Source organism: Triticum aestivum, chromosome 6B, assembly GCF_018294505.1.
Source record: "Triticum aestivum cultivar Chinese Spring chromosome 6B, IWGSC CS RefSeq v2.1, whole genome shotgun sequence".
Classification (NCBI taxonomy): domain Eukaryota; kingdom Viridiplantae; phylum Streptophyta; class Magnoliopsida; order Poales; family Poaceae; genus Triticum; species Triticum aestivum.
The window spans coordinates 637,719,130-637,728,649 of record NC_057810.1 but is presented as its reverse complement, the minus strand read 5'-3'; positions in this window follow the sequence as shown (position 1 = coordinate 637,728,649).

The following is a 9,520-nucleotide window of genomic DNA, read 5'->3' as shown; positions in this document are numbered from 1 at the left end:
TTGATGACCTGTTGTATGTAATAAAATGATATGCCCGTGATAAACTTACTAAATTTATCAATGGCTTTTGAGTCGCTTCTCTGAGTGAGTGGTGCGATGAGGCAAAAAAATATTTTCCGAATACATAATTGTACGTGCATTGCAACAGATTATCGGATGAGGCCAATCAACAATAGTAGTACACTATTTGTACTAGCTTCATATGCTTCGCGCGTCGGGCGGGTGTTTTTACTGTAGCCATATGTTGATGTGTTCGCTGTACGTAACCAGCACCTCGAATCCTTGATACTACTAGTAGGAGTACTATATAAGTAGTAGGAGTAGTAAGGTGGCATGGGCTAGAACAAGCATTCACGTCCAGGAGTACAACACACACCACCACCACGACATCCATCTGACACCATATTTCTTGGAGTCCGTGCTAGAGCAATCTCTTCAACCTCATCGTTTCTCTAACTTTAGCCATCGCACGGCGGGCGAGGTGGGGGTTTGTCGATAGTCGGTTTCCTTAACTGCGGTCCCACTTATAAGGCCAACTCCAACGCACGACCCCAAACGGACCTCCGTTTTGCATGAACTCCAACAATAATTTTGACTAGAAAAGCAAGACCAAAGAAAACAAGAACCACAAGAATACATTTTACTCCTAGAAGGTATCCAACTTCCATAACTGCTCCTGTAAGTTGGATTAGTGCCTTCTCGATGCATTCATTGTGATCTACGGAGGCTAGATCTTGCGTGCTTCTTTCTTCTTCGAGTGTAAAGAAGTAGACGTTGTTTTCTCGCATCTAGTCTCATGTCTAGCCTCTATTCTAGTAGGAGTATCAACAAGTGCACTAGTCTCATCTCTAGCTCTATGCTAGCTAAAAGTGCTAGAACATCTACTAAATTGCGCTCTATCAATATATCGGTGTACTCTTCTTCCCAATACCAAAACTTGCATCCATTCTACACAATAAAGTTTTATGTTAGCACAACTAGTCTAATCCGAGAGCACAACCAAAGATTTGGTCGGGTTCTTCCTCCTTTTGCCGACATGTGGGACATCCAGCATCCAGGTCGTGTCATGCAAGAAAATAGAGTGGTGGTTGAAGCCACGTGATGTGCATCTTGGGTTAATCTATAAATAGAATCTTACTACTCTCGAGTAACTCCAAAAGTGGCCACCGAAGATCTTTATTGGATTTGTTTTTCATCACCATCACATCGAGGTGAAAGATGTGCAGGTTCAGTGGGACCGCATGTGAGCAAACAGACGATGGGCTCCGCGCGTCCGCTAGCTGGCTGAGAAGAGAGATAGAGGAGGGCTGAGCACGAACTCCAGGAAATTTGTTCTATGTACCTCGATATAGGCTGAGCACGAACTCCAGGAAATTTGTTCTATGTACCTCGATATAGGCTCGATATAGGCCATAACTAGCATTCACGTCTAGCAGTACGGCACACGCCACCCACACGAGTCCCATCCAACACCAATTTTCTTGGAGTCAGTGCTACAGCCATCTCTTCTCCCTCGTGTTTTCTCAGCCATCGCACGGCGGGCGGGGTGGGGGTTTGCCGATAGACGGTTTGCTCAACTGCGGTCCCACTTGTAAGTGAAAATGCAACACCGCACGCATTCCCCCTTGAGCGGCTTGTCGGACCAACCATGTGGGGGTGCGACGCGAACACGGAAGGCTTTTCCTTTTGAACTCGTAACTTGTAAAATTTGGTTCTTCTCCATGGCACGACCGATAGATAGAAAATAACGATTTTGCCTAGAGTAATGAGAAGTTTGGTTCTGGCGTCGTTCATGCATGGAGTACGTACGAAAATTATGAAGTTGATGCGAAAGGTAAGATAATTACTAGTAGTACCATATACTACTACATGCATTTGACGGAAAGATAAAAATACATACGGATTCATCAATGACATCCTCATGCCCTAGTGCGCCGGGTCACCAACGGACATGTGAGGAGCAGCGGCGTTGGCGGCGAGCTCAACGTGCTTCTGAACAATGCCGTCCAAGGTTGCCCTGCGGTCCAAGAAGGCCAGTGTCCTATCATCCTCCTCTTGCATGTAGTAGTCCTTGTGGACGATTTGCGGGTAAACATGGGTGATTATGTCGATGGTGTCTTGCTGCGCCAGACGCTGCGCGGCGAGCGCGACCTTGAGGTGGACATTCTCCGGCACGACGGCGGGCAGTCGCAGGGCCACCAGTGCGTCGAAGAGGTTGTCACCATAGTGGCCATTGAGGGTGGCGGGCATCGCAGAGCCTGGGCGCGTCAGCTGGAGGCGTACGTCAAAGTCGTCCGCGAGCTTCTTGATGATGGTGAACTTGTCGAGGAAACCGACGAGGACCTCGTCGAACAAGGATACGAAGCTATCTCCAAGCGGCCCCTCGCCCTGGCGGCCTCAAGAAATAATTGGAGACGTTCCTCGGTGCCGGACCGCAGGCCGGTGTCGTGGACCATCTGGCACAGATGGCTGATGCTCGCGCTCATCGCCTCCATGGGTCTAGCTTAGCTTCTAGTCAACTGATCTTGCGATTCGAGTGATCACTCTTGCCCTTGGTTAGCGTGCATAGGATTTCATACTACTCGTCGGCCCTCTACTGCACCTGCCTTTGGCTATATGATAGGTGGGCCAGCCACCCCTTGGGCCCACGTGTCATTCACCCAAAGGCAGTTGCAGTAAGTCAATGAAGCTGCGCCCCCCTCCGTGTCGGTGCAGTATAGTCATCTCACCGGACCTCTAGTTGGGGCCAAACGAGAGAAGTTTGATGTTCACTAGTTTATTGGTTCCCTTCGCATTTTGCGCCAAGTGTTGACCTTTGATTTAACTAATAAAATGTTAATGCATGTAAACAAAAATGTTGTGTGAGTCACCTTACAAAAACCAAATAATCCCAAAACACTTAGGCACTGTGCATTAACTCCCTCCTCATTTCTTATTTCGTGACATATCAACCAATGAGAGATGTGGGCCGTGCATGATTTCAATGACTTGAGACTACCAAACATGACATGCAGTGTTTAGTTCATTGCATGTAATCCTATTAGTTAGCAAAAAGACATTAAGTTCTCTCGCCGATAGGAATAAAACAATACACTATGTATTACAGAGGGAGTAGTACATTTTTTGTGACATGCATTACTAGATATTGCTAGTCAAATACTAAAATCCAGATGGACGTGGTAGTACTCCTAAATCTAGACGGTGGTGCTACTAGTACTAGTAGTAGTACTACCAATGTAGTAGGAGTACTAGCACTGTACTACCCGTTGGTCAAATTATTACGTGTTGCTCCTCACAGTGAAGTGAAAAGACCCTGCGCCGGAGATGACACCTGAGTATAGGCGCCATGTTCGGCATACCATAGTCAGCCTCACCATCTGCAGTCACTATCATCATGGCTGTAGAGCTAGCCTGCTTACAACTAGCCCTGTTCGACATAATTTCCCGTGCGTAGATGCCCGTGCATTGCAGGGAACACCAAGATTGGGGGTGGACGGTGCCGACAGCGGTCATCGCGCCAGATTTTTCCATGGCCTTATAGATGTGGTGGGGAGGAGATAAGGCTGATTGTGAGAGAGAAGGAGTTGTTTGTAAATAGGGAACAAGTGCAGGCATCTTTTTGCAAAAATGGAGAAGTTTGGTTTGTATGCGTCAGATCTAGATCCAACGGCTATTGGTGAAAGATGGGAGGCACAACATCATCACCAACTCAGGACTTGTTTGATTCGCAGGATTTTGAAAACGCAGGAATAGGACACGTCAATATTACAAGTTTCAAACTGATATTACAAATGTTAGGAGTAATGCTGCACCTACGAAGAGGGAATTACTAGGAAGTTTACATAAGAACTTTCGTTACTTTAGGTGGATGCAGCATTATCGTACAAACTAAAATCCACCGCCCTGACAAGTCACTAATGGGCAAATAAGTTTTTGAGTCTCTGGCCACTTGATGTTTCAAAAATAAATTCACCTTCTGCGGAGACTTTGTCATTTAGACTTAGACGCTTGCGGTGATCAGCACACCATTCATTGTTGCGCTAGAGAACACCAAACCTCATTACATTGAGCACACTTGCCTCCAGAACAAAGAACCTGGCCAATTTAATCTCAGATGTGCTTCCCCGGTAGTCGATCAAATCAATTTGTGTAAGATGGAGATCAAGGCATTCAATGAGATTGTTATGCAGCACATTTTTCACTTTTAGGTCTTTTTTTATCTGCAAAAGAAGAGAACATATTAGAGTAGCTGGCTGTATAAGATTGCCGTGTCATCAAGAGGTACCAATATCATTCGCTCATACGATAGGGTTGCCTGGCTAGTGATATTCTCTCTCTCTCTCTCTCTCTCTCTCTCTCTCTCTTTCTATTTCCTCTCATTTAACTAGGAGCACGTGAAGATCTTGGGCATTTGTTGCCTTCCACTATGTGGACGATGCCATATTTTGCAAAAGTATGCCACATAATACGCATCAATGTCAAATCAAAAGATTTTGGCACCGCTCTTGCGATGTGAGACAGTTGGCACCGCTGTGCACACAGACCCACATGTATAAACAAATCAATGAAACCAACTACACCAGCCTCTCACTCTCCCAAACAAGTGTTTTTTTATTGCCTCAGTCCTCTCTCTCTCCCATGCAGTGTTTTTTCATTGTGTGAGTTAATTTGGCACCGGAGCAAAGTAGGTGATCCAGATTGGGGCACCAGGTGAGCAATGGAGGGGCATCGATGCCAAATGCATCACAAGTGAATTTGGCACGTGTTTTGGTATACATAGCCCACTTTTGTACTCCCTCCGTCCCAAAACTCTTGTCTTAAATTTTTCTAAATACGGATGTATCTAGTTACATTTTAGTGTTAGATACATCCGTATTTAAACAAATGCAAGACAAGAATTTTGGGATGGAGGGAATACTACCTCATATTTAGTATAAAATTTTGACCATAGATTTACCTAAGAAAATGCCAATGCATGTCACTAAAAATTACACCATTTGAAATTATGTTCAAATACGAATCCAACGATATAGTTCTTAGTGACATGCATTAACATTTTGTCAGTTAAATCTATGGTCAAATTTTGATACTACAAAATTGGAAGAGTAAACCAGGACGGAGGTAGTACTTGCTCTTAGGGTAACCATAGAGTTACTGGAGTAGTCTAAGTTACTTTCCACTACGAGTAGCCTAGGCTACTAGTAGTACAACATAAAAACGATGCAGGTGATCACGTGAGAAAAAAATACTAAAAACATTTCTTTCGGTGCAGTGCGTAGATGCAGTTTTGAACACTACACTTGTCATCGTAATTTGGGAAAATTACAAAAAAATTGAGCTACATTGTGATTACCGTTTACTAATAGGAAAGAAGTTTTACCTCGATGAGTAGCTTCTCTGTGCACGGAAAGCATGTAAGGAATCCAATAACTTGATCAAGATTGGGGCCGATAGATTTTAGTGCCAAGATCTTCACTGTGCGCATGGACTGGGTCAAGCTTGTGGGAATCATTTTCTGGAAGACGGTCGTAAATACATCAAGAAGAAATTTAAAAATGTGAATTTCAAGAAGACGGAGAAGAAGATTAGTGATGTACCTGAACGATTACGGATCCAATAAAGAGTTCGGAGAATTTGGCAGACAAGTACACCAACGCTGTCAATTTCGGCGCGTTAATGACCCTGATTTTTGTTGGACCTTCTGATTCGATACAAGCAATCTCTCATGGAAAGGCGCATTCTCAATGACCATAACGTGGAACAGCTGGAGTGATCTCTTCCCAATTGATATCTTGTTGCAGGGCCAGCAAGACACATAAATCCACCGGAGATTCGTCGAGGCGATGTGGAGGCTAATGAACCCGTGGATCTGCTCAAGACAAAGGTACTCAAGCGCAGTACAGCTACGGAGCAGGTGCTCCATAGCCTTCTTCGAGATGAAAACGTCGAAGAGGTCGAGCTGCTTGAGTTGAGGGAGAAGAAGAGCGGGCGCGACATTAATCTGGTGAAGATAGCAGGAGCTGAAGCTGGCGCGGCGCAGCGTTGGCGTGAGGCGGAGCGCGGATGATGGCAGAGAGCGACATTGTCCAGCTTTAAAGCTGAGCAGCTTGAGCTAATCTAGGGCGGGGGATAAGAACCACTCATCGAACTTGGGTTGGACCTTGTAGTTGGTACTGAACATGCGGATGTCAAGGTGTCTGGCTGGCCCAGGGTGCAATGAAAGGATCTTGGAGACTGCGGCAATGCGTTTGCAATCCCCGTCGCAGAGGCAGCTATCGACGGTGAGGTTGAGGGGGACGCGGCGCAAGAGGGGGCGCCACCGCCGGGAGAGCAGGGTGGTCCGCACGACAGATTTGGTGGGGAGGAGGCCGATGATGACGAGCAGCATGTCGTCAGGGAGGCTGGTGATGAAGTCCAGGCTCGCCAGATGTGGTTTTGGCTCGAGCCGCCTCCGCTTGTTGGCTGCCTCACCGTCCATCTCAACCGGCGGCGACGCCATTGTACACGTGTGATGGTGTGTGTTGTGTGCTGGGTGTGCATGAGTGCGTCCTTCTGTGCATGCCACCGCACAGTGGTGAATTGTGCGCGAGTGCGTCCTTCACGCGCAAGAAGTGTGTCCTCAATGCGCCCTCAATTTACTAGCGTGCGGGGTGCTACCCCGAGTGGTTTCAACTTTGTTTACTTCACCGCGTGTCAGATGGGCCTCTAGTTTACTTATTTTCACCCACTGCCACATGGGCCAGCACACGAAGATACAGAACATGAGCTGACAAGGCAGCACGTGGACTGGTTGACCAGTCAACTAAATAATATACGGAGCTATACGCTGACACAATGAGCGTATAATCCGTCGTATAGAGAGTTCGAGTGAGAGGGGAGGCTCGTAAGAGATAGCAGAGAGAGAGGGAGAGAGAGAAAGAGCTACTCCCTCCGTTCGATAATGTAGTTCCAACATTTTTTTAAAGTCAAACTTTTGAAACTTTGACCAAGTTTATAAAGAAATTTCTTATATCTACAATACCAAAGATAAATGATAGTATGAAGTAAGTACATGTTGTGATGAATCTAATGATCATTCCAGATGTAAATGTTTTTCTCCACATATACCTGGTCAAACTTTTCTGAGGTTTGACTTTTCAAAACATCCATATGCTTATGGACGTGATAGAGTCCCTAACGAGAGAGAGAGAAAGAGAGAGAGAGAGAGAGAGAGAGAGAGAGAGAAATTGAAAGAGTGAGTGAAAAAACTGTGTGTGCATGTGTGAAAGAGACATGGACAACACACGATAAAAGTAGAGAAAAAGCGTGTGTGTCTTAAGCAAACATATCACACATGCATCTTCGACAACGGAGGCAAGGTGAGTAGATAGTGTGTGGTTGTTTGGAACCGAGAGAGCAAGACCCCTAACACGTGGCCAAGAGGGGTCTGACAAACAAGTGAGAGAGGTCAAGAGAGACGCACTGAGAAAATGCAGACATGGGGTGGAGAGAGTGTATGTTTGTCATAGAGAGATCCCCTGGAGATCGTGATGGGACTACATGGGTGGGAGATCGAGTGACAAGGTGTGTGCGCGATAGAAGATGCCCCGAGATATATCGAGATAGACATATGGATGGAAGGAGACAATACGTGTGTTCCATATGGCTAGTAAGAGATAATCATACTTAGGAGGGGGGGGGGGGAGTGCTTGCGCCTATGATGGAGTGAGGGATTATGGTACTTAGGGGGTGCATGTCACATGAAGAGAGAACAAGGGCGGAGAGTGTTGGATGGGTCTATATGTATAGCGCGAGCGAGACATGTGTATGTGTGAACCAGGGAGATATAAGGTCAGTTTGGCTTGCGTCCTGAGCATCTTTTGCCTAGCCTGGGGTTGTGGCTGGATTTCATGCAGGCTTGTTTGGTTGCTATCCTGTGAAAAAGAAAGCCCGCCTGGCATGGATTCCCTTGCACTTTAATTAGCCTGGCTGGACTCCAGACACTGCAAGTAGCCTGGCCCAGGCTACCGATTTCAAACGCCTGGCCGTGCCTGGTCGTGCGGCCACGAGGCTAACAACAACCTGGATGGATATTAGCATTAAATAATTGTTGCATGGATTGATTGATGGTACATTGATGCTTTGCCTGGCCCAGGCATGAACCAAACGCTTCAGCACCACACAAGCCTGGCCAGGCAGAAATATTTTACATCTCACGTCCACACCAGGTAGTACTGGCCATCAAGGCATGAGGGTCAGGTCACGAACCAAACTGACCAATAAAGTTTGAGAGAGATTGAGGATCCCGATAAGGCTGAGTGGTGTGTCAGATAGCTGAGAGGGGGAAATAGATATTCCATCCGCTCGATAATGCAGTGCATGTAAATTTTTTAGAAGTCAAACTTTGGAAACTTTGATCAGGTTTACGCAAATGTTATTTATATCTACAATACCAAAGATACATCATACAAAACTACATCTCATGGTGAATCTAATGGTATATGTTTGCCGTTCTAGATGTAATTGTTTTTCTCCACGTACATGGTCAAACTTTGTGATGTTTGACTTTTCAATAAATCTATATGCTATGGACCGAGGAGAGTGCCTAAGTCGAGACAGATCAAGTGCGTGTGAAGGAGAATGAGTAAGTGTGCAAAAAGAGTATGTGTGTGAAAGAGAAAGTGACAACAAACGATAAATTAGAGAGAGTATGTGTTTTTTCGTTTCTTATATGAACATATCACACATGCATCTCCGAGATAGAAAAGCGAGGCGAGGAGATACACGAAGATAGCTAGTGTGTGATTGTTTGCAAAGGAGAGAGACACCCCTGTAGCACATGTCCAATGGAGGTTTGGCCAACAAGGAACAAAGGTCGAGAGGGACACATGGAGGACATGGACGCATGGGGAGGGAGAGAGGGTGTGTTTGTGATAGAGAGATCCCCTCGAGATCATGAGGGGACTATATGGGTGGGAGATCGAGGGAGGTGCGTGCGCGATAGAAAGATGCTCCGAGAGAAATCGAGATAGACCATGCACATGTTTGTGATGGAGACTAAGATTATCTAGTCATATACATATAGGGGGGACTGCATGTGCCTACAATTGAGTGAGAGACCATCATACTTGGCTAGCTAGGCATGAGTCTGTGTGTGTGTGCGTGTGAGATGGAGAGAGAACGAGGGAGAGAGATAGAGTTTTAGATGGGCCTATCGAGTGCGAGTGAGATATGCATGTGTATGTGTGACCCAGGTGGATGGAGAGTTTGAGAGAGGGGGGGGGAGAGCTCCAAGACGACAGAGTGGTGCGTGAGAGAGTAACGGGTAACGAGCCAAGGGATTTGTGTGCGTACGATGAGTGCACCCAGGATATCTAGCTTGGACTAGCTAGAGTATCATACATAGTGTGCGAGAGAGACCTATAGATGGTGTATATATGCATGCGAACTAGAAAGACCCCCCCACACAAAGAGAGAGAGAGAGAGAGAGATGGAGAGAAAGGGAGAGGGACCAACAAGGTTTTTGTGTCAGATGCATGCG